Source organism: Microcebus murinus, chromosome 8, assembly GCF_040939455.1.
Source record: "Microcebus murinus isolate Inina chromosome 8, M.murinus_Inina_mat1.0, whole genome shotgun sequence".
NCBI classification, from domain to species: domain Eukaryota; kingdom Metazoa; phylum Chordata; class Mammalia; order Primates; family Cheirogaleidae; genus Microcebus; species Microcebus murinus.
The window spans coordinates 38,273,343-38,296,902 of record NC_134111.1 but is presented as its reverse complement, the minus strand read 5'-3'; the positions used below and the strand labels follow the sequence as shown (position 1 = coordinate 38,296,902).

At 40.3% G+C, this 23,560-nt stretch overlaps 1 protein-coding gene and 1 pseudogene across 2 annotated transcripts in view; both read left to right on the top strand.

The window, feature by feature from the left end:
* ACVR1 (activin A receptor type 1) overlaps positions 1-23,560 on the top strand; it is a 128,198-nt gene that overhangs the window by 4,314 nt on the left and 100,324 nt on the right. The gene's annotated exons all lie outside the window — the stretch shown is intronic.
* On the top strand, positions 6,005-6,137 carry LOC142872789 (uncharacterized; annotated as a pseudogene).

Here is a 23,560-nt window from a genome sequence, read left to right as displayed (position 1 = left end):
ACTAAGAGATCCAGGAGCTTCCTTCTCAGAGTTTAAAAAAAAAAAAATCCACCCTCTGTTCCCAGGATTCAAACTGACTACACAGTTGAATAATATTATTGTGCTCTTATAGGCAAGTTTTGGAAATCTGAGCTTGTTTATATGTCCAAAGGCTCTTATGTGATCCATGAGAGCTTTGTTTTTCAGAGCTGCCACTACTCAGTTGTTTGATTTTTGGGTTTCACTCTCTGACCAACATTCCACTCTGCCCATTAGTGTTGCTTCATTGTTGACTCTGGGTATTTGGCCTTTATTTCTGTGACTGGGAAGGTAACTTTAAATTTCAGTCCTTCCAAATTTTGTGGAGGTCGTTTTTTGGGGGATGGGGCGAGGTGAAGGGGCCACATTTAGCACAGGTGATGCTAAATGGGGATGATGTCCAGGAGGTCAGCTCGCCTTTGTTCTAAGGCCAAGCCTTGGCTGCTCTTGCTCTCTGCATCACCCTTTCCCCTCTCTTTTGTGGAGAGCCAAATCCTTCAGGCTCAGAGTGATCTCCTTGCAAGAAAGAATGCTTCCCAGATTTTGCCATTTTGCCTTTTGACAGGCTCCTAGCATTTTATTGTCCTCACTTCTCATTTTGGGATTTGATGGATCTCTTTGAGGGCAAGGATTTAAAGTTATTTATTTCTCCATTTATTCTTTTGACATAACTCATTCCCTTTCACTAATTTAAAACCTTCCAAGTTCTCTTACTGGGCTCCTTGAGGGCAGGGACTGTGTTTCTTATTCATCATATGTGTATCTTTGCGCCTAACACAATGCCTGGCCCAGATCATACAGTCCATAAATCTTTTTTTAATTGCTAAGAGAATGAATGGATGATTGCATCTGAGGGGAGCAAAGGGACCCAGTCCTCTAGGGAGTTAGGGAAGTCTCAGAGAAGACGAGGCCAATCACTGTGGTCCTTAAGGATGAGTTTGGGAAGCAGGGATGAGAGACACTCTAGGTAGAAGGAACTGTTTTTGATACTCCTCTATGCTTGATGTTGTAACTTGTGCTAAGTCAATTCAAATGTTTATTGTGTTCTTTCCAGTGTATGTTTCCTTTTTGGTTTGTTTTTGTATTTAAAGGTGACACTTCCATTTTGGGGAAGAATATTTCAACTAATTTTTTATATTGCACAGAGCAAGAAATCCTGCAGTAATGTGTATGTGGCCGGGACCCAAACACTCAGCGAATTGACTCCTTTACTCCGACTTTTTCCTGTTGCATATGTTCCCACAGTCGACGTTGAAAACACAGGGTGGTAGACAGTGCTTATGTGCAAGGTGGAAGAATGTGTATGACCTCTTTAAAAAAATGGGTGAAACCCAAATTAAATTCTTCTTTTGATAGGTTTTGAGGGCTGATTTGAGTGGACACACCACATAGAACTTCAGCTTGCATACTTGATGGCTGGGTGTTTTGCTTATCTGTGAAAGCCAAGATTGGCCATTGCTGGTCACTATGCAGCATAGATGCCATTGAGAAATAAGATTGCTCCAGTTTTGGGGATATTTCTTTAGCCATTATGGAAGAATTATTGATTAAACCTTGAGTTTGATGAGAAATGTATAGAGGGAATAAGGAAGGTAGGGGGTATATTGCACAGAGCTGGATGTTAGAAGTGAGATGATAATTCGAGTTTGGAGAGTGACTACTGAGAGGACACTTTTCACGTAGCCTTCTGTTGGCCACGGTTGAACTGTGCAACAAAAAGAATTTGAGAAAAAGCATTCTGGAACAAAGGGATAGGTTGAGGTGATATTGTAAACCAAGTTCTGAATCTTCCACTGTTGCAGCTATTGATGAGGGAGGAGTGCTGCACTCTGGGTGAAAATAAAATGTGTTTGACTACTGTCCTTAAGTGGTGGGTTAATACTTGTAAGCAAACATGACCGTGAAAGCTGGAGCTTTTGGACCAGTTTCTCTTGTCTTGATGTCACGGACTTATAGAAGGTAGAAATGTACCTAGGAACAAAAAGCGTAGGTGGTTATTCTAGAGTGACCCTTATCTTCCTTTTCACGAATAAGGAAAATGGTAAGGGACAATTGTGCTGATGATATGTTTCATATGCTTTTTTGAACTTGAAGAACCTGTACTGTTGTGAACAACAGGTGGCAAGAACAAATATCTTATGTGTATGGCCTAGTAAAACATGGAAAAAGCTCAGTCAGTCAGCAGAGATTACTTTATATAAACATTAAATGATCTGTTTCCGTGTTTTTAAAACATTTTTGACTCCCAGCAATACATTTTACATCATGACCTAGTATATACACATACACACACGCATATTGAAAAATAAAGCTGAATTACAAGTTTTACAAAGCAATATTGTAAATGTTTTGTAGTTTCTATTTAATTTTTATTAAAATTCTGGTCTCTATCTATTAAATTGATTTCACAACTTGCTAATGGGTCCTAATAAGAGGTTAGAAAAAACTGTTCTAGGTGTTGTGGAAATTAGCCTAAGTTTGTTTATTGAATAGTTGCTGGTCTGGGTGGTAATTTTTTGGGGGGAGTGGGGTATGGATTTCAGTCATTCTACAGAAAGTCCACACTCCTGTTCTATGCTCTCTTCCCCTGCCAAATTATATTCTCTGTGTAAGGGTCTTTGCTTGTTTCTCCAAATCAGATTAAAGTGAGTAATGTGTGGTTTGGACCAGCTCCAAGAGTGCATCATCATCATCTTGATCCCAGTCAGCATCAAAGGTGGGGCAGCTTCATCTAAACTGGTGGCAGGAGCCACTTAGCTCCCTGTTTATTTAGATTCTATTCGAATAGGATGGCAACTTCCAGTAATAAGGGGGAAAGCAGGAGTACCTTCTGAGGTCACATGCACTCAAAGGGTGAGAGGGAAGTGGAAGACATACCCCATATATTGTTAGTGTGGACAGCTCTTTGCAATTAAAGACGTAAGAGCTTAACTGGTGCCAGCAGTCATCATTATTATCATTGTCCTCTTCATTAAAATCTCCTTGTTTTCCTGCTCCTTCATCTTGCCCTGTTTTCTTTGTCCTTCATTTATTAAGCATTTATCAAATCTTTTTGTACTTTGGACTGGACATGAAAAACTCAGTAAAGCCAAGTTGATCTTAACATGCACTTGAGTAGGACAGTGAAGAACTACACTTCCAACTATGAATGACAGAATGCTGAGTATCTTGGTCACAAGATACAGAGGGATAAGGATCAGCCAACACCTTTGAGGAAGTGGCCTTTGAAAGAGGTCCCAGTTTGATGTTATCATGTTGAGAGGTATCTATATAGCTTGTGGAATAGGCACCATTCCAAAAAGAGGGAAGAGGGCAAGGAAATACGAGGTGGTTGTTTTTGCTTAGGAGCCGTGTTGTATAAAACATAGTTGCACATATTTTTAATCACTAGAATCAGACTCTGTCTCAAGTCGCAGCTTCTTAGGGACAAGAAGACAAGACTGGAGACAACCGAAAAGAACAGCAGGAAAAAAGAGCAGGTTCGTTATTAAAAGTGCTTTGTGATGTGACTTGACTGTACAGAGTCAGTAAGGTGAGCATCCTAGAAGCAAGCCTAGGAAGGAAGATTGGGAGCCAAACTATGATTTATTTTGAATGCCAGGCTGAAGGTTAAGATAATACATGTACAACAGGCCTGGATCAGACCCCCCTGTAGTATCTCATTTAACGCTCACACTACTTTGTGAAGTACTTCCTCTTATTATCCCCATTTTACAGAAGGAGAAACTGGGACCGGGAGAGGTGACGTGACATGTTTGAGGTCACACATCTGGACTTTTAACCTCTCTACAGCAGAGGTTGAAAACTGGTGGCCCCTGAGTTTAATACACCTCACATTTGTGCTCTGCCTGATACTGTATTTAGAACTTTTTTTTTGTTTTGGCAATGGTTACCATCATTTAAAAATGGGGAGATTTCATTAAACAATTTCAGATTTCCAGCGGCTCCTGCCACGTTGAAAACTCTGGCAGCACCAGGATGGTGTTCCTGCAGGAACCTGCCAGAGCTGCTTGTGACTGTGTCAGTCTGAGGGGACATGTGCGCTGTGTTCACCACAGTCCCAGCTCATCCTATTTTCTCCCAGACACTGGGGCCCGGCATTAGTTGCTATTTATTGTTTATTCTTGTGTTGGTGAGTTTCTTTCTTTTTTCTTTTTCTTTTTTAATTCTTAGCCTGCATCATTTCTGTGTTCTAACTGCATCGCTCCTGTAGGTGTGTGGGTTTGAGTCCCTGTCACACAGCCTTCTGTTGGCCAAGGTTGATCGGGCTGGTGGCAGAGGGTGGGGTGCCCAGAAGCCGAGAGGAAATGAGAATGGATGGAGCTAAGGCTTTGCCCTTGAGCTGGAGAAAGCCACAAGGCTTGGCAAAATAAATTACTTCTGTGATGAGAAGGAGGGTAGGGGGTGGACAAACATACTTGAATTCTGGAACCTAGGTGACTGGGAGAATGGCGTTGATCCTTAAAGAAAATGAACAGTTGGCGAGAGGAGCGGGTTTGAGATGGACTGTGGTGTTGCGGTGGAGGTTCTGGTGGAACAAGAACATAGAAGGCTTGCTCGGGTTCTGTGAGAAGTTGGGAAGATGGTACTGAACCCTGGGGACAAGGGTTTGAGGCTTTGGCTTTGTACTGGTTATTGGATCTGTTTTGGCTCTGGTAAGAGGATCGGAATGCTCTGGAGGAAAGCGCCCTTTTGGAAATGGGAAGCAGCTTTTTATTATTGACCAGGAATAGCCAGCTACAAACAGTTCAAAGTCTCTTATTGACTTTTTTGGGTCAAGTGCCTTATCTTGCAAATAAATCAAATGTTTATCCTAATTAAGGAGCAGAATCACAGTCTTCAACTTTTGAACATGGGAACTGATAAACATCTGCTCATAGAATCAAAGGCAGATATGCTGTTTGATGGGTGACACCTGTAACTCGTGTTTACATCTATTTTGCTAAACCTTATTTAGGTGAAACTGATTCTAACTATGACTTTTTTTTTTTCTGTATCACAGGTGATACAAAAGGTGAAAAAGAGGTTGCTGGAGCCCTGAGTTGGGGGAAAAAATGCCAGAGAAGAATGACTGCTAGAGTTTACCTTTGCATTTTAGCCAGTTTAGAATGGAATGTCCTTTTCAAATTCAGATGAGTTTTTTTTCCCCACTGGCTTGTTTGCTTAGGATTCCCTCCAACTCTTTGTTTCTTAATGGCTAGGTCCACCTCTGCTCCTCTCCCTTCTCCCTCTTGGTTCCCCTTTGATCCCTTAAAGTCATATTGTTTTAGGACATTCTGAGCATTGGTGGGGAGAATCAACCTCAGGTGTGGGTGTTGTGCATGGGAATCTTCCTGGAGGGCATTTCTTTTGTTCTCAGAGATTTGTCTCCTTTTGGGGCCTTACAACTCTGACTTTTTTTTTTTTCTTTTTATTTGAATTGGTGTTCTTATTTTAATCCCAGAGAGCACAGCAGTATGGGTTCCTATACATTTTTGCTTAGAAATTAAATCATTTTATTAAGATGTTTTCTGTTTTTGATACTGTTTTTGTTATGAAAGGAATATGTGTACACAATACAAGATTCGAAGTAAAGGAAAGGTGTACAAAGCCATTGTAAGTCACGGACTGTCATTATATTTAGGATTCAGTACTGTCTGAGGTTTCAGGTATCCACTGGGGGTCTGGGAGAAGGTATCCTCACACCTACAGATAAGTCACTCTGTCTGTCTGTCTGTTTATCTCCTATATATCTAGTGATAAATACTAAGGCTTGAAATTGCTGAATCAGAGTTATTTGCATTTTAAATTTCAATACCGTGAATTTGGTTTTTGTTTTGTATTTGTGAAGTGATGTGGCTTGGTGAGAATGAGAGAACAAGCCGGAGACTCGAGCGCTGGTCAGTTCTCTGGTGTAAATCAGTTTTGTGGCCCAGGAAAGTCCTTTTCTTAACCTTTGTCTTCGTGGGGTGTTTTCCTTTTCTCACCTGTCAAGAAGGGCACAGATGGCTTTGCGCGGCAGCAGTATCGTAGCCGATGAGGTTTGTCCAAGGCGCGATTATTGCTAATTGAAAACTTTTTCCAATACCCCACCGTGCAATATAGTCAGCATTAGCAATTTTCCATAGTCTCTTCGGAGACAATAAGAAAAGAAGGAGGATGTAGACTTAAGTTATTTCTAAAGTTTAATAATTTGTTGATTCTCTTTCAGTTTTTCTTTTTTTTTTTTCTGTTCCTTCCAGTAAATGGAGCTTGTTTTTATTTTATTTTTTTTCCTTTGTAAGTTTGAGTCTGTGAGGAACTCTGGGCTTTGGAAGCCCTGCTAACCACAGCTTTACTTTTGATTGTTTTAAAGCACCATGTCTGGTTTGTGCTTTATGTTAAAAGCAGAGCTTCTATGGCTGATTATCTTTTCCTTTTTTTTTTTTTTTTTTAAATATGGTGAGTGGTAAGTAGGCATTTAGTGACCAAGAAACTCATATAGTCAGCTTTTTATTATTGATCAGGAATAGCGGCAAAGGATTTTTAGACTTAGGGAAAAAGTTTTATTTTTATAATAGCTTTAAAAAAGGCAATAGGCATATGACAGTCTTTAAAAAACAGCAATATTTTATTTATGACTTTGGAATGTACCAGAGGAGACAGCTTTTGATCTTTTGAAGTATTTTGTAATGTGAAGAAGGTAAAATAGGGATTGTTGAAATTTAGAGCTATGTAACCGGTATTACTTCATCCGATGATTGGATTTCCTGGTGGTTAGCAAACTGGATGTATTTAAAAATTGAAGCCCAAGCAAATAAAATTTAATGTAAAATTCATGTTTATTCCTTGTACTGCATTTTTTTTTTCTTTAGAATTTGCTCTCTCAAAAGCAAGCCATGTATTTGGATTCCAAGTTCAAAGACTTGGAAATTTTGAGTTGTTCATATAAATGTAATTTTTCTGGAAAACTTTTGAGCCTTTCGTTACTCATTTTAAAAAATCACTCATTAAATCTCTTTTTAATTTCCTTTTTTTTTTGAGACAGAGTCTCACTCTGTCGTACTGGGTAGAGAGTGGTGTTATCGCAGCTCACTGCAACCTCAAACTCCTGAGCCCAAGGGATCCTCCTGTCTCAGCCTCCTGAGAAGCTGGGACAGGCGTAGACCGCAAGGCCTGGCTAATTTTTCTATTTTTAGTAGCAATGGGAGGGGGTCTCACTATTGCTCAGGTTGGTCTGGAACTCCCCAGCTTAAGTAATCCTCCTGCCTCAGCCTCCCAGAGTGCTAGGAATACAGGTGTGAGCCACCTCACCTGGCCTAAATCTCTGTAAGTGTACAAATTTATTCATCTAGCTGTAGAGTAGCAAAAAAAGGAAATAAATGTTCTACAATAGAGGTTAGGTTTATATATATACACACACACACACACACATATATATATACATATATATATTCATAAAATGGAATCTTATGTGATCACCAAGAAGACAAGATAAATTTTTAGGGACAGATCTCACTTTAAAAGTTACCTTTTGAAAGAGGCTTTTGTTGGCTATTCCATTCTTAATTATTTTCTGTAACATATACTACCCTATATATACTATAAATGTGTGTGTGTATATATATATACATATATATGTGTATATATATACATATATGTATATATATACACACACACACTACCAATATAAATAGGATATGTCTACTTGATACAGTGTGTATATCCTTTGCTTGGTATACTGCCTTATCCATAGTAGACATGGAGAAATTTTTGCAATGAATTAACGATCACAGAGAGTACTCAGAGTAACATTACACAGAAAGCAGGACACAACATAGTATGATTCCATTCATGTAAATTAGGTACAATAGAATAGTACAGTTCCATACACATAAACAAACCATAGTACAATTTCAGATTTGTAGTTATATACATATAGATATAGATGAAAAAAGGGTTGGTTGGAAATTAAGCAAAATGTTAACAGTTATCTGTGTGCCGTGGGTCATGCATAATAATTTTGAAGAGACAATCTTGAAATACAAATGAGTGGAGTAAATATTAGAAGATTATGTCACCTCGATAATGTATTTTACCCTTTCAGCATTAAAGGTGGTCACCTTACCTAAAATGATGAATTACAATACCATGGCCTTTTCTCCTCTTGAGTAAAATGTACTGTATCTCCATAGTGTGACAGGTTTTATATCTACTTTAGGATTAAATTATGATCTGAGAGTTGCACTTTAAAGAAACTGGTTTTAATTTCACATCAGTTGAAGTTAAAGGGTAGTGAAAGTATATTAGATCTGGTACAAGTGTCTAATTATAATTATTGACACATTTTCAAATGCTCTCTTAAGTGTGATGCATTGCCCATGATTTTGACAGCTGTGACTACATTAAACCTGCTGGAGTACTCTTTTCACAAAGGTTTGTTTAAACTTAGAATTGTCAGAAGGATTCTTCATAAAGTAGATGAACACAGATTTAGAGGTGAAATGGTAGTTCATTTCCCACTGTGCTTGTTGAGTTTTAGTCTGTTAAATGTTAAAAAGAAGATTTTCTAGATTTAATTTTCGTGTCAAGAAACCTAGGAATTTTATTTTCTTCTACAGTATAAAAAAAAAGCATGGTGTTGTTCTTTTGTGGTTTGACTCTGAAATGCTAGTGCAGATTGTACTTATTTTTCCTGCTGAAGATCTCCGGCCACATAACTTCAAACTGACAGACTTGATGTTGCATAACAGCCTTATTTTCTAAACGTCTCCTTCAAAGTTTATGTATTATCTCTTTTTCGTGGCCATTCCTTCCTTCTATACAGATTTATTGAGTAGCTATTATGTGCTAGGCACTGAGTGTATAGATAGAAAGGCTGTCAGAGAGCTCAGCTTGGCAGAGACAGAAAAATAAATAGGCAATATACAACAGAGTGAAGTGTCAGATTGGGGCTCTAAACATGAAGTTGAGATGAGCAGTTCTGTTTGAGAGGGCATCGAAGGTCATCTTCCCAAGAGAATGATGTTCTTGAGCATCTTGAAGGTTTGGTAGGCAGTCATAAGGTGGAGAAAATGTCTTCCAGGCACAGAGGCTTGCAGTAAAGACAGCATGCTTTAAAATTGAATGTGGGCAGATCGGCAGTGATGGCATCACTAGAACTGCAGTCTCAGGCCGACCTGAATCCTACCGAATCAGAGTCCTCTTTGCAACAGTATCCTCAGGTGATTTGGATGCTTCTAAAAGTTTGAGAAACATTGGATTCCAGCATAGGAAGGGACAAAAGGTGGGAATGCTGAGAAAATAGACCACCTGCAAAGGAGTTTCAATTTTTTTTTTTTTTTTTTTTTTTAAGCACAGGGTTAGATAATGGAGAAGTAACATTATCAGATCTATGTTTTCTGAACATTGTCTGGAAGTACGTGCAGGGCAGCATTTACGAAGAATCTTTGTTGAAACTTTAATTGTACATACGGTGCATCACAGAAAAAAGTCCTCAAAAAAGTTTGGCAAATGCAGGACGTTATATCCTTCTTTTAATGTAAAGTATCATAGTACATTGAAAGTTCTGAGAAGTTGGCATTGAAGAAAATCATTAAGTTAACCACTTATCCTGGCATGTCCCTGGGGTGTTGTTCCACCTTTATTCCACAGTGGATCCCGGGGTAGCCTCACAGCTGTTAAATACCACAGGGACAGTGGATACATTCTTCTGAACACATTTTTGGGAAATGCTAGCACTGCTTCCCAAATTTCAGACACTGCTTTATCTGAGTGGGGTGACTGACTGTCCGGGTTTGACTGGGACTGAGTGATACGCTGGGACGCCAGACTTTCAGTGCTAAAGTCCTGGGCCAGTTGGGCACCCTTCCTGTCTGTTTACCATACATGCATACAACTATTTACTTTCTGTAGCTACACTCAGCCTTTCCCCCCCTCAAATTCTTGTTTCAGGCTCATTCTAATGGACTGGTTCTCAAACTTGTCTGCATTGGAAGCACCTCCTGAGAAGTTTCTAAACCTGATGCCTGTACCCACCACATGAGGTTGTGATTTAATTGGTCTGTGCAGGGGTATATATATGGCCCATGGGGCATGGGGCGGAATTTTTCAGAAGTCCCTAGTTTATTCATGAAAGTTTATTCAAAGCACTTATGCTTGTGGAAATGCAGTCTTAATGTGCTATTTATGAGTTTATTTTAATATATAATAGGAAAAACACTAACTAATAAAAAGGAAAAAAAAAAGCCAAAGAAACACCTACCTAGCAGCGTGTTAGGGGACCACCAGTAGCGCATGTTCCACATTTTGGGAAACATGGAGGGGGAGCAGCAGTCTAGGTAAGAGATGAGGAGGGCCAGAGCTTGTTGTTGGCCAGGGTGGCTGGAGAGGATGTTGCGAGACCTCTGTGTGAGCCGTGGTGACTGATCTAATCTGTAGGGTGGGGTCAGGTAGATGGTGATCACTTAAGAGAATAGGGAGGAGAGTGGGGAACGCTGGGAAGTAACAGGCTCAGTTTGAGTGGACTGGTGGGCTGTCCAGTGGGTAGTCAGAAGAAAAAGAATGAATAGCTCAGGACAGGGCTGGGCGGATGAAAGCTTCTCCCTCCTGGTCCAGGGGGCAGTGAAGTTCAAGGGGAGAGGGTGGATCTGCCCCTGGGGTCCCAGGGATGAGGCTTGGAGGAGGACCCTGAGACACGAGTCTGGGGACAGCCTGGGAGGTTGGAGGACACTACAGAGGCTCCTGTCATCACAGAGGAAGGCAGGGCTCCTCCCAGGTACTCCTGTGAAGCCAATGGGAGAAGAGCTCAGGAGGGCAGTCTGTGTTGGTAATTTAGTCGTCTTTAGCAATGTTTGTGTAAGTTTGGCATGAAGGAGGAAACCAGATTATAGTGGGTTGAGAGGGAGGAGATGGCTAGAGCAAGTGACTTTTTCTAGAATTTCTAACTGAAGAAAAAGCCTGGCAGAGAATAGGATCTTAGGGAATAAATCTGGGTTAGTCATCTGGTTACTCATGGAAGTTATTTCAACAAGGGAAAAAAAATTACAGGGAATATTCAGATATTCACAGAAAAAGTGCCAGAGCCCTCTGGGGGCTCCATGGAATCCCTTTACTTGCAAACTGTAGCCGCTCAGCTTCCCTGAAACTTCCCTGGTCATTCCCTGGACACTACAATCCCTGTTTCTGAATATATATATATATTTATAGCTGTCATTAAGGATTTTTTAATGGTGATGATAAGGCAGCATCTGGTTAAGGATTCAACCTTTGCTGCTACATGGCACGCATTTGTGGAGGGCTTTGTAGTTTACCAAAGCAGCACCACGTCTTACCTGATCTTAACCTCATGCAGGAGGCAGGGCAGAGAATAGTGTTATTTTATTTTACAAGGGGAAAAAAACCCTTTGAAGTTTAAATATATTAGGGAGAACTTGGCTGATGGTTAATAATGTAGTGATGGATGAGGATGGAATCCTGCTCTCCTGGTGCAGTATTTCTTCCATTATATCGAGGAAGAGGGTGTCTCCATTTTTTCCCCCTGATTAGTATATAAATTCCTTTAGAGTAGAGATGGTGTGTTCACTGCCGGAACCTTGGGTGGCAGTGGGTAGGAGGGTCCTTTGGTCCAAGCTTCCCACTCACAAGGGGCTTCACATTAATCTTGGCATTACTTTTGAATGATAGAGCCCCAGAAATATGCTAGCAGGATTAGAAGAAGGTGGCGTGGATCATCTAACTTTGAACTTGTGTCTTACTGCTAGACCATGTAATTATGTTGAGACTAGCCTAATAGTGTTGCCTGGCGTGTTTTGTAAGTATTTAAAACATGCACAGTGTTTGTCACCCTGTTTCATCATTTAAAAAAGTATTTTAATACTGGAAATCAGTTGCAGTGGAAAAAGCCCAAACCCCTCTGGACTTCAGAGAGGCCCTTCTGTGTTTCTGCTTAGAGGGCCGAGAAGATGCATCAGCCCCTCCTACAATGCTTAAGTCCCATAAAGCTGATCTTGTTTTGTAACCACTACACAGCCCATCGTGTGCTGTGTAGTGGTTACAAGGAATACTTACACTTTTGAATTGAGGGAGGTGTTATTTTGTGTTATACATCCTCCATTGTATCACAGTGGACCACTGTCAATTTTTAAATTTCTAAAAATGTCTTTCCCATGTGTCATTAAAGATGCAGAGTTAGGATTGGGGGAAGGAGAATGATGAAAGAGAATACAGAAATGGGATCAGCAAGTTTTAGGACAAGCGATGAGAGCTTTTGAGTGAGTGGTAACAGTTGAAAGCAGGAAGGAGTCACTCAGGGGAAGCTGGAAATATGTGGAGGCACTTTTAAAAGAGCACACCAAAGGGATTTGAGGATGAGATAGGAGTAATTCAAATCTGATGGTATCATGGAGGGGAAAACTGAAGGCTTTTTTTCCAACGTTAATTATAACCAGAGGACAAAAACACATTATAGCACTTTTTTTCTACCTTTACTAAGGGCTGGTTGGATATAATCTCTTTTGTAGATTCATGTAGATTCATCTGTACTTCAGACTATGTTGAAATTTACTTTTTGGGATATCATAGGTTGAGGAGAAGGAATAAACATTTGACTCCTAGCTGGGCATGGTAGCTCATGCCTAGAATTCCAGCACTTTGGGAGGGTGGCTTGAGCCTAGGAGTTCGAAACCAGCCTAGGTAACATAGCGAGACCCCGTCTCTATAAAAAATTTTTTAAAAAGTTAGCTAGGCTTACCTTTAGCTAGGCACATTTAGTTCTAGCTACTATGGAGGCTGAACTAGGAAGATCACTTGAACCTGGGAGTTGGAGGTTGCAAAGAGCTATGATCATGTTGCCCACTTCAGCCTGGGCAACAGAGCAAGACCCTGTCTCACCAAAAACAAAAACAAAACTGACTCCTTTTTCTCTGTTTACATTAAAATTTTAAGCTGCTGGTTCATGATGAAGCAAGGAACTTTTTAGTCATTGAAGAGATTTAGGTGGGTGAGTTAATGTTTGGTCATCAGAAAATGTAGCATGAGGAGCATGTTTCTCTTGGGAGGAGAAAAAAGCAAAATATGAGTCAGAAAAAACATAAAGTCATTTCCTTGTACTTGATTCAGCCACCCTTCTGCTGAAGGACCAGCGACCCTGCAAGTATAATTCAGACAGTAATGACCACTGGCATTTGTAGCCAACTGCACAGTTTATAAAGCTCTTCCCCCCAAACCACCCACAGTTGCTCTGACTCTAGTATATAAAGTTGGCACTTCTGATGAAGGAGGGCACAGATGAGTTGTTTTCGGGAAGGTGCTTTGATCGATTTAAAGCCTAAAAGTGCCATCTGTGAGTCTGAATGGGAAAAAAATTTTCCTTTGCCATAGCCCATCAGTTGTTTATTGGCATTTATGAAAAATACGAAGGGGTGGTAAACTAGCCTGTAACATTGGGACAAGGTAAAGTTTGTTTTATGGATAAAGACAGACACTCTTCTGTGCATTTTGGATTTGCCAGTCCAACGGCAGAGCACCACCATTCCCTCCTTCTCTCTTTGCTCTTGAGCTTTCAGAGGTTTTTATGTTGTGTTCTGTCTTGCTGGGGATTGACATATCATCAAATCTTGGTGCAAATCAAGGGAGATAACTAATTAGAAATGTGTCTATAGGATATGGGTATGAAATGTTAGGAATAAAAAATACTTCTATCATTTTTTTTAAAGAAACTCTTTTAGGGTCTATTTGATTCTATTTTTCTTTTCTTTTCTTTTTTCTTTTTTTTTTTTTTTGAACATTATCTATGTGTTAGGCTCTGTGCTGATGACATGGGGACCAAAGTTGCTATTCCTGGCTTCAGGAGAGTTCACGGCTTAGGAAGGGGAGCACGTGAATCAGTGGGTACAGTACGGGTGGATTGCTTGAGGTCAGGAGTTCGAAAGCAGCCTGAGCAAGAACGAGACCCCGTCTCTACTATATAAATAGAAAGAAATTAATTGGCCAACTAATATATATAGAAAACATTAGCCGGGCATGGTGGCACATGCCTGTAGTCCCAGCTACTCAGGAGGCTGAGGCAGCAGGATTGCTTGAGCCCAGGAATTTGAGGTTGCTGTGAGCTAGGCTGATGCCACGGCACTCATTCTAGCCTGGACAACAAAGCGAGATTCTGTCTCAAAAAAAAAAAAAGTGGAAGGTAGCTTGACAATATAGGGGAAGGGTATTCTAGCACAAGGAACATTCAATGTAAAGGTATTAGGCCTAAGAAGAGCATGGTGCATGCTGGGAACCACATGTTGTTTAGTTGGAGCGTAGCTTAGGGTACGAATGGGAGCTGATGTGACAGAAGGCTGCACAGATGGGTGAAGGCTATACCATGAAGACTATGGACTGTGTGCTGAATGATTCAGGTCTTATTCCCAAACTATACTAGCTATTGGGGAATTTTATGTAGGAAACAGATCTGATTAGATTTGGATTTTGGAACAGTCACTGGCAGCAGTTTTAAGGATGATTGTTTAAAATTATATGTATCCATCTGTACTGTGGACTGAAGTGTGTCGTGCTCCACTCATGTGTTGAAGCTCTCACCCCCAGCGTGGTGTTGTTTGGAGATGGGGCCTTTGACAGGTAATTAGGTTTAGATGAGGTCATGAGGGTGGGGCCCTAGTGATAGGATTAGTGCCTTTGTAGGAAGAGACACCAGAGAACTTTCTCTGTCTCTCCCCTGTGAGGACACAGGGAGAAGGCTGCCCTCTTTATTTAACCTGGAAGAGACCCTTCGCCAGAACCTGACCATGCTGGCTCCCTGATCTGAGACTTCCAGCCTCTAGGACTGTGAGAAAGTAAATTTCTGTTGTCTAAGCCACTCAGTCTATGATGTTTTGTTATGACAGACTAAGCAGACCAATACAATCTATTTATTATTTGGATAATTGTGAAACTAGGAACAGAAAAGCTATTGCAGTAATTCAAGTTGGTAGCAATCATTTGGCCATTCTGTTCTGTTTTAAAAATATTTGAGCATGGAACAATTCCTTTTAACTTAAAATCTAGTTTTGAGATGTTACTGTTGGGATATCACTAGTGATGGTAAGTTTTAAGGGAGATCTTTCTCCCTCAAACATCTCAACATAGTACCTTTTATAATATTAAAATAATCCACTAACACCATTTACTAGAGAAGCCTTGGGTCTTTTTATTGTCTTTCATTCAGCGGGTTGGTACAGCTCAATTATCAGTACCTGATACCTAGTGCCTGAGGGTTAAATCTGTTACACAGTCCTCTGCTGCTTCTAATTTTGCTACTGTGACATTTATACTGTTTTAAAGGAATCTTCTATGTATGCTTTTAGGAATTTCATGGGAATTAATATCATTCAGAGGATCATGGAACTATGGCAGATTGTGGTGTTTGTGATAAAACTGCTACCTATCCCATGTGTGTTTGAATAACTGTTTAAAAGAACTTTTTAAAAATAGTTTTCTTTGTGTGTGTGAAGATGTGTCTTAGACATCTTACACAGTGCCTTACTCTGTGCCTAATATTTTGAGATTGAGTGTAGGTTTCCTTTTCTGTCTCCAAGGTCTTGCTCTTCATTTTTAAAACTCTGTCTTTTTCCCTCAACTCCTTCCAGCTGTCCTCTTTTTGGCTTTTCCTCCTGAGCTTAGAAATAGGCTTAAGTCTTTCCTATCATTAAAAAAATGTTTTGACCCCTGTGCCTTTCATAAGCCACTTCCTTAGGAAGCATTTCAGAAAAGAGTCCACATTCGTTACTGCCGCCTCTTCAGTCTCTGGTCTTCTTTGGAACATAACATTATGTCTTTCTCTTCTAATATTCATCTGACGTTGCTCCCATACGTTAAATGTTTCTAAAGTGCTGACCAAATGCCAGGATTAGACGTGCGTGCATGCGTGCGTGCGTGCGTGTGTGTGTGTGTGTGTGTGTGTGTGTATGTCTTTCCATCTCAGGGCTGTTCATGACTTACCCAGGAGACTCTCCGTAGGGTCACAAGATCGGGAGGAGGTATTCAGTCCATCCATTAAGTGCCTGCAATTGCTCTGCATTGTACCCTGTGAGTGCACCCTCCCTCATCTGTCACCGAAATTGTGCAAAGCTAGGGAATGTGATATCTACCAAGAGCCCACTCTGCTTTTAGACAACTCTGGTAAGAAGGTCTGTTTTAAGTCTATAGTAAATACAGCTTCTGTTTATCCTTTGCTCATAGATCTTCTCTTTTCAGCTGTACGGAATAGAGTATAACAGGATTTTTACGTGATTAGAGCTGTCATGTTCACCCTTCATATTTTTTCTAAGCAGAATATCTCCAAGTGATCATTGCCATCCTGCCTACCTTGTGGCCCACCCTTCTGTTTGATTGAAAGTCTTTAAAAATCAGTATCTACAGCTGATTGCAGTATTTCTGATTGGGTTTTCTCTTCCCTTTCTTTCTTTTTTTATTTTTTACTCCTATGCTTGTATTACACAGCCAACACTGCTATATTTCAGACAGTCATGTGGTCCTACTTGGAGAATTGGCTGCCAACAGAAACCCCAGTCTTTTCCATAGATGCCACTGCCATGCCCTCTTTCCCTCACCCTCTGTGTCTGCTTGTGCCCCTGTCTTTCATTCCCTTTACTACATGTAGAACTTTAAATTTACCTTAGTTAATTCTATTTCCATCATTTTAGGGAAGATATGTGTTTTTCCTAAACAGCACCCTTTGAATGGAGTAATTTAACAGATACATTTGTTTAACTTTTTATTCATCTTGATCACAAATATTTCCTAAGAGATTTCTTTCAAATGCTTTGTTAAAATTTGGATGTGTATGTTCTCCTGAATTGTGGGAACATAGGATTTTTTTTTTTTTTTTTTTTAAGGGACAGGGTCTTGCTCTGTCTCCTAGCCTGGAATGATTACAGCTCACTGCAGCTTTGAATTCCTGGTCTCCTGACTACAGGTTTGCACCCCACATCTGGCAAATTTTAAAAATTTTTTTGTAGAGACGGGGTCTCGCTATGTTGCCCAGGCTGGTATTGAACTCCTGGGCTCGAGCCATCCTGCCATCTCTGCCTCTCAAAGTGCTGGGATTATAGGCGTGAGCCACTGTGCTCAGCCAGGAATCTTAAAAGGAAACTAACTGGGTTAATCTTATACGACTTGCTCTTACTATTGGGGAGCCTAGGGATTACCACTTTCTGGGTGTTTAAAATCGATTCTCAAATTTTGCTTGGGACTTTGGTCTGTGTCTGTATAGGCTGTTGGTATTTTTTCCTCATTTTAATTTTCTGAAGCATCTAATGATCACTTGATCCTTTCTGATCTGGTTCTTTGCTGACTTCTTTTCCTAGAAATTTGAATTTTCTGAGATTGCTTTTCCTCTTTTTTTCAATCTCTGTTTTCTAAGATTCTCTATACCTGCATTGTCCGATAAGGTAGCCACTAGCCACAAACAGCAAAGAGACGTTACTGGCGCTAAGGAATCTACCGACTTCAAGTTGAAAGCCAGAGCAGGAAACGCTGACACATGGAGTAGAAGGTTAAGGTCGACTATTCCGGGAATCAAGAGAGGAGCATGAGAGAGAAGTTGTCACAATTTAACCAGTTTGACTTGCTTGTTGCTGTTGCCAGATTATCCATGTATGCTCGAGGCCCTGTCTGCTCCTAACAATGAGTCATTCTTGCAAATAAAGTAAATATTAATAAATTTATGTATAGAGTACTTTTTATAAAATCTTAGTAGTAGTTTGCCAAGAGGTAATGAAGCAAAATAAGTCCCTAAATTGGCAATTTTGATATAATTTTGTGTAGTGCTGCTAACCTTACTAGGTTATTTGAATACTATAGAATAATGTTTGTAGACATTTTTCAGTGTTTGAATATTTTCTTTAAGCTACTATTTTTATAAATGCTATTAACCTTAATATTACTTATTAAGCAAGCAATTTAAAAAAGATATTCATAATAGTGAGTAAAGAGTATTGGAAGTATTTCAGTACTACCCAGGAATTTCCAGGAATTCCAATTTTTTCTTTCTAAATCATGAAGATTTGATATCTATAGAGAATTTGAAAACAATAGTCTATAGTTCTTATCCCAAGAACTATTTGTTCCTCATCTATAATATGATAGGAACAGACATTGAGACTAAGCGTTTAGAGACTATTATGGCAATTTGACATTACCAGAACTGAACAAGTGGTCATGGACTGAACTCTTGATGAAAGCATTTTACAAAAGTATTTGTCCATTACAGATGGTAATTTATTTGGATAAGCACTGGTTTAAGTGAAACATAGTGATTGCTTGGACCAGGCTTGGAAATATGAGAAGAGGATGGGTAGAATCAGGATATACTTTGATGATAGAGCTAAAGGGATTTGCTACTGGGTTAGATGTCAGATTATTCTAGATTATCTTTCCCTCTCAAGTGCTTCACTTGTAAAATAGGCATAGTTATGAGAGCCACATTCATGATTGTTGTAGCTATGTCAAATGCTTCTTTGAGCTTGCTGGAAATGCACATTGCTGCTAATAAAATCTTCCTAATCCAATCATGTATTTAATAATTCCCTTTACCTTCAACCCATCAACTGCTCAACCATTTTATATAGAAGAAATTTTAAACTGCTTAGGTTGACTTTTAAGATATTAGGTGCATCTTCTTTCAAAGTCTTCTCCATGGTTATCTTCTACGATGTCCTTTATATTCTTGACAGTAGCCCAGCTAGACTGGCTACTGTGCCAGTCAGTCTCCTGCTGCATAATAGACCACCCCAAATATGGTGTCACAAAACAATAGCCATTTTATTATGCTCACAATTTATTGACTCAGGCATTTGGAACATGCACAGCCAGGACAGCTTGTCCCTGTTCCACAATGTCTGGGGCCTCAGCTGGGAATAATTGAAGGTTGGGGTCTGGAATCATCTGAAGGCTCCTTTATTCACAGCGTCTGGCGGTTGATGCTGGCTGTCGGCTGGGAGCTCAGCTGGGGCTGTCAGCTGAAACACCTACATGTGGTCTCTCTGCATGGGCTATTTTGAGCTTCCTCAGAGCATGGCGGCTGGGTTCCAAGAGTGAGTGTCTCCAGAGACAGGAAGTGGAAACTAACAGTTTCTTAAGACCTGGTTCTAGAAACTGTTACAGTGTCACTTCCACCATATTCTCTATTGGTCAGGCTGTGACAGCCTGATTCAAGGGGAGAGGATATAGAGCCCACCCCTTCATGGGAAGGACGCCAGAAAATTCTAAAGCCATGTTTTAAAACTGCCGCAGCCTGCTATTCACCAGACTTCCTCTACGTCTTCTGTGTCTAAGTCCCTCTGTCAGCTGCCATCTTCCTCCACTCCCTGCATCCCTCCCCATGGGTGGGTACAAATGCCATCTCATTTTCTCTGCGGTCTTTCTCGTATCTCATCTCCTGGCTAAAGCCAGTTTCTCCCTTTTCTGTGTTCCTATAGCATTACCTTTTGTTATTCTTTAGTAGTCATTTTTCAATATTTTCCCTCCTTGGTAGATTATAAACTATTGGAAGGCAAGCATCATGTCTTGTTTCCCTTTGCATATCTCATAGCAGATAGGTTCCTTAAAGTGAACACTCAGTATCAAACTGAGTCTCAGATTTGGGACCTAGATGGGTTGGGACTTCACAGTAGTTAAGTAGAAAAATCATAATGAGAAAATTAAAAACTTTCCTGAAAAACACATGTTGTATTTTAAAGCTTTTTAAATTGGCTCTCTGTTGTAAAGTAATACTTCTAAATAAGCCTTTCCCCCTATAGCCATGAAGCTAGAAGAGTAGCTTTTTTGATATTATCAGCATCTTTTTGCCCAGGTCAATCCCTGATACTCATACCTTAGTGTTTTTTTGCAAACTGTAGGTCTCAGCACATTACTGGATCAATTTAGTGAGTCACACCCAAGATTAGAAATAAAAGGAAATAGCTGTTTTGAATAAAAACTCACAAGTTGCTAGAGTAAGAATTGTTTCATGACAATGTTTGTTTTAGTTTTATATGCGTATGTGTGTAATGAGTTGAAATGTAAAATATATTTTGTATTATAATTAGTGATCAAAAGTGTTTGAAAGGTAGTCTCCTAAGCAACCCTTTTTAAACTCTTGATATTCTGGGTCATTTCTTTTGTTTTTGTTTTCTTAGCTTATTTCTTTTGGTGTCCTTTCTAGGGGCTTATATACAGATACCTTCTGGGGACCATACATACATGTTCCTTAATGCTCAATCTTCGCCCCTCAGCCTCTTTTTAGAACAAACCTCAGTTTTCCAGGGCGACATATGTTACTTTCTCCCTTCTCCTTTGGAGACTTTAAACCCACTCTCCCGCCCTCAAGAAGTAAGGAAGGGGACTCAGCTTATTCTTTTTTATGTTTTTAATTGAGGTATAGAGCCTATACTGTGAAGTGTACAAATCCTACGTGTACAGCTCATCGAATCTTTGCATCTGTTTTCATCCATATAAGCATCATCACAGATGAAGATATAAAAACATTTTCATCACTCTGGAGGGAAGCAGCTTATTCTTAAATCCTTTCTGGAACAGGTGGGGGTGTCAGTAAATTAGCAGATTCTCTCCGACTCCTTTATGTGGCTCATGCCAGTAATGATGTTTAGTTTCGAAGGGTGCAACGGTCTGAAGCAACTGAGTTAGGAAGTGTTAAAACAGAGCGAGATGGGAGATGGGATGTGGAACGTGAGCTTTGAAAGAATTCAGTGGGACCAGCTTGGGTGAACTTAGGGGAAAACCAAGGAAGAATCATTGCAGGAAGAATTAAGGGGAAGAAAGTTTTGTCAGAATTCCAGAGGAGAAGACATAAAACTTAGTTTGCCGTTGCCACTGTAACAACGCATGATAAATTTAGTATCTTGAAACAACACAAATTTATTTTCTTATAGTTTTGGAGGCTCTCAGGGGAGAATCCACTTCCTTTTGCTTGTGTCCCTTCCTCCGTCTTCAAAGCACATTACTTCAGTCCGTTTCCTCTGTCATATCACCTTCTGAGCTCTGCAGGTAAATCTCCCGGTCGTCTCCCTCTCAAAGGACACTTGTGATTATATTCAGGGCCCACCCGGATAATCTAGGATAATCGACTCATCTCGCAATCCTTAATTTAATTACATCTGCAAAGTCCCTTTGTCACATAAGGCAGCTTTCATAGGTTCTAGGGATTAGGATGTGGGCACTTGGTTTTTGTTTTTCAAGAACCTTTCTTCACAAAGGAAAGGTCTGCCGGACATTTGCTTCCAGTTCATTCTCCTTTTTAATACTAGATTAATTTTCCTAATACAGCACATTGTACATTTTATTTCCTTGTTCAGACATCTTTGGTGACTCCCCATTGGCTAATAAAATTAAGAGGGCCTAGAAATGACATTCAGGTTGCTGTTTAACCCCAAGTTACATGTCGAGCTTTTCTCTTCCTCTTTCCTCTCTGAGGCAGCAGCAGCTCCTCACTGTTGCTTCCCTGACTGCTTCCCTCTCTTCCCTTTCTCTGAGTCTTCCTTCTGCCCCTGGGGCCCTTGCCCGGCCTTTAACCCTTTGCACTCGGGCTTTTAACCCTTTGCACTTGGAAGTCGAGTGTGACTCGACATGGTTAGCAAAAATTATAGAAGTTAAAATTACTCTTTGAATGTATCAGTAATTTGAAATATAAAAAAAATCCAAATAAGTTTGTATGAAAAGAAACTCCAGTTTTTTATCCTACTGGCACGCTTTGTAAAATCTGGGGAATTAAAAAAATTAAATCCCAAGTAGAATAAAGGAATCGAGAAAAAAAGCAAGCGAGTGCAAAGGGTTAAGATCTTCTCCAGCAGTGTTTTCCTGCCATCAGTATTAGTTTCCTAGGGCCGCTGCAAACCTGGTGGCTTAAAACAACAGAAATGTATTCTCTCACAATTGTGGAGGCCCAGAGTCTGAAATCAGGGAGCCAACGGGGCACACCCTCTTTGATGGCTCTAGCAGGGAATCTTCCTTGCTCCTCCTGGCTCCTGATTCCTCCATGTGTTTCTTGGCTTGTGGCAGCATAACTCCAGTCTCTGCCTCCATCTTCATGTGACCTCTCTCTGTGTCTTTCCATGCATCTCTTATAAGGACACTTATTATTGGATTTAAGGACCACCTGGATAATTCGGAATGGTCTCATCTTGAGATTCTTAACTTATTTAAATATGCAAAGACCGTTTTTTCCAAATAAGATCACATTCACAAGTTTTGGCATGAGGACAGGGGCATGTTTTCTTGGGGGCGACTATTTAACCCTTGACACCACTTCAACCAGCAGTTGTAGTTTATTTCTTTGACCTCTTGACATTATTGGCATGCTTGTACGACTCATTTGGACCACATCATCTCTAGCCTTACTATTATTGAACAATTTTTACTTCTTTTGCCAGATTATGACCCCTTATCTTAGCCCATTTATTTGTGCTACTATTACAAAATACTTAAGGTAGGTAGTTTATAAACAATAGAAATTTTTCTTTTCATTCATTCACTAATTCATTTAGAGATGGGGTCTTGCTATATAGCCCAGGCTGGAGTGCAGTGGCTATTCACAGGCATGATCTTAGAGTTCTATAGCCCCAAAATGGGCTCAAGCAATCCTCCTGCCTCAGCCTCCAGAGTAGCTGGGACTACAGGTGTGCTCCACTGCACCCAGCTGTAAAACATAGGAATTTATTGCCCACCATTCTGGAGGCTGAGTTCAAGATCATGGTGCTGTAAGCTTTAGTATCTGGTGAGGACTCGCTCTCTGCCTCATAGTTGGTGCCTTTTTCTTGCATCCTCACATAGTGGAAGGGGCAAGGGATCTCCCTGAAGCCTCTTTTATAAAGGTGTTAATCCCGTTTGGGATGGAGCCCTTATGACTTAATCCCTTTCTAAAGGTTTTGCTTCTTAATAGTATTGCTTTGAGTTCCAACATATGAATTTTTGGGGGTGACACTAACACTCAGACCATAGCAGCCCTGAGATGATGATGGCTTCTTTTGCTCTGTAACTTTTCAGCTACTAGCAGCAGCCTGCTTAGCCATGTGGTGCTTAAGAAATGTTTATCAGGTGATCAACATTTTTTGTGAATAAAATGAAAGATGGCAAGTAAATATCCTGGCATGGTGATTACTGGGAGAGTATTTTGAAATATAGCATGTGATTTTTCTCACTGCCAGTTTTTTGTGTTTTTGTTAATTTTTGGTGTTCTACTTTTTGGGAGGAGTAACTAACTGCTTTTTATTTCTCTAGAACTGTAAGTGAGTCGTTGGGAGGGAGCAGAGCTGATGTTGGGACTAGCCAAGCTGACTGGGTTTGGAGGTCAGCCAGATAAAGCTTGGAGGCCTGTTGGCAGGTCTGTCCCTGTTACTTGGGCATTTGTCTTACCTGGTATTTTGGAAGTCTTTATCTTCCCGGGAATCCTTTGCAGTTGCGTTTACAAACTTAGAAGACCCTCTTGCAGGCACCTGCACCAGCAGCAGTGGAGGACTATGGTGAGGGCAGCCTCCAATCTTGCTTTCTTTCCATAAGGAGATGGTTTCACAGTAGATCTGCATGACAAGGTCTCCTTGGCCTGCCCTGT